Source organism: Schistocerca piceifrons, unplaced genomic scaffold (genome assembly GCF_021461385.2).
Source record: "Schistocerca piceifrons isolate TAMUIC-IGC-003096 unplaced genomic scaffold, iqSchPice1.1 HiC_scaffold_25, whole genome shotgun sequence".
Classification (NCBI taxonomy): Eukaryota; Metazoa; Arthropoda; class Insecta; order Orthoptera; family Acrididae; genus Schistocerca; species Schistocerca piceifrons.
In genome coordinates, this window is record NW_025728444.1 from 70,001 (window position 1) to 72,233 (window position 2,233).

The following is a 2,233-nucleotide window of genomic DNA, read 5'->3' on the forward strand; positions in this document are numbered from 1 at the left end:
GATCCTAAGCCCTAGGAGAAATCCGATGTTGATGGGGGGCCGTCATAGCATGATGCGCTTTGTGCTGGCCCCCGTTGGGCGAAAGGGAATCCGGTTTCCTATTCCGGAACCCGGCAGCGGAACCGATACAAGTCGGGCCCCTCTTTTAGAGATGCTCGTCGGGGTAACCCAAAAGGACCCGGAGACGCCGTCGGGAGATCGGGGAAGAGTTTTCTTTTCTGCATGAGCGTTCGAGTTCCCTGGAATCCTCTAGCAGGGAGATAGGGGTTTGGAACGCGAAGAGCAACCGCAGTTGCGGCGGTGTCCCGATCTTCCCCTCGGACCTTGAAAATCCGGGAGAGGGCCACGTGGAGGTGTCGCGCCGGTTCGTACCCATATCCGCAGCAGGTCTCCAAGGTGAAGAGCCTCTAGTCGATAGAATAATGTAGGTAAGGGAAGTCGGCAAATTGGATCCGTAACTTCGGGATAAGGATTGGCTCTGAGGATCGGGGCGTGTCGGGCTTGGTCGGGAAGTGGGTCAGCGCTAACGTGCCGGGCCTGGGCGAGGTGAGTGCCGTAGGGGTGCCGGTAAGTGCGGGCGTTTAGCGCGGGCGTGGTCTGCTCTCGCCGTTGGTCGGCCTCGTGCTGGCCGGCGGTGCAGGCATGCGCGCGCCTGCGGCGGCGTTCGCGCCCCGGTGCTTCAACCTGCGTGCAGGATCCGAGCTCGGTCCCGTGCCTTGGCCTCCCACGGATCTTCCTTGCTGCGAGGCCGCGTCCGCCTTAGCGTGCTCCTCCGGGGGCGCGCGGGTGCGCGGATTCTCTTCGGCCGCCATTCAACGATCAACTCAGAACTGGCACGGACTGGGGGAATCCGACTGTCTAATTAAAACAAAGCATTGCGATGGCCCTAGCGGGTGTTGACGCAATGTGATTTCTGCCCAGTGCTCTGAATGTCAACGTGAAGAAATTCAAGCAAGCGCGGGGTAAACGGCGGGAGTAACTATGACTCTCTTAAGGTGGCCAAGTGGCGGCGGTGTGGCTGCATCCGGACTTGGCTTTTCGAAGTGCGGTCTTGATGTAGTCGTGCTGCTGCTGCGAGGTGCCTTCCTTGGGTTGTAGTTACAGGGAGAGTGATGCGCCAATACATGGGCCTAGCCCTCTTAGCCTCTCCTCTCCTGCGGTCTTCTCCCCTTCTCGTGGGCCCCGCTGATTTTCGCAGAGTGGAAGACCGCACCAGGGGCTTGGGGGGGTTACCAGCCCCCCCCTCGCACTATCCTTTGTTAGTTGGGGGCAGTATTCAGAGAAAAAGTGGTGGCCCCTTCCGCTGAAGGTGCCACCCCAACTTCCCCAGCACCTAGCCGGCCAAACCGGCCGTGCCGAAAATTTTGTAACTTTTGCAGCTATGTATACCTGTAGTGAGTGCCACCGCAGCTTCACCACCAAGAACGGTCTCGGGGTCCATCGCCGCCGCCAACACCTTGCGGCCGCCAACGCGGAGATCGTCACGGAGAGGCATCGCGCGAGGTGGACGGAGGAAGAAGTCCTGTCGCTCGCCAAGGCAGAGGCCGAACTGTTCCTCGAGAGGGACGCCCGGTTCTTCTTTGTAAATCAAGAACTCATCAGGATGTTCCCCGACCGAACGCTTGAGGCAATCAAGTGCCGACGGCGGCAAGCTGCCCACAAGCAGCTTGTCCGCCAATTCATGGAGGCGCTTGAGATCGGTCGGGGGGGAAGAGCCGGCGTCCCGCCGGGGAGCAGCGAGCCCGCTGCCTGACGCGGGCGAGGCCGCTGCGCCGCCCGTCGACGCAGCCGAGGACTTCGCGGCCGACACCACCGGGCCGCCGCCGGAGGGGCCGACTGACGCCGCCATCTGGGAGCATCTGGCGGGGCTACCCGCTTCCGCCCAGCGTTTCTCTGCCCTGGATCGTGTCATAGGTCTGGGGCGGGGCACGCCGCCCGATGTCATCCTGGGCATGCTCCCGGATGCCCTTTGCGTCGGTCGGGTCCAGAGGGGAGAGATCGATCACCAGGACACAGCGGCCGCGCCAACCATCGAAGCGGCCGCCTGCCGCGCCGCCGACGCAGAAGCGCAAGCGGCGCCGCTGGGAGTACGCGAGAACGCAGGATGCCTTCCGACGGTCGCGTGCACGTTGCGTGGCGCGGCCCTCTTGGATGGCACCCTGCTCCAGCCGCCACCTGCCATCCCTGGTCTGCTGGACTTCTGGGCGGACCTCTTCACCAAGAAGCCATCTCC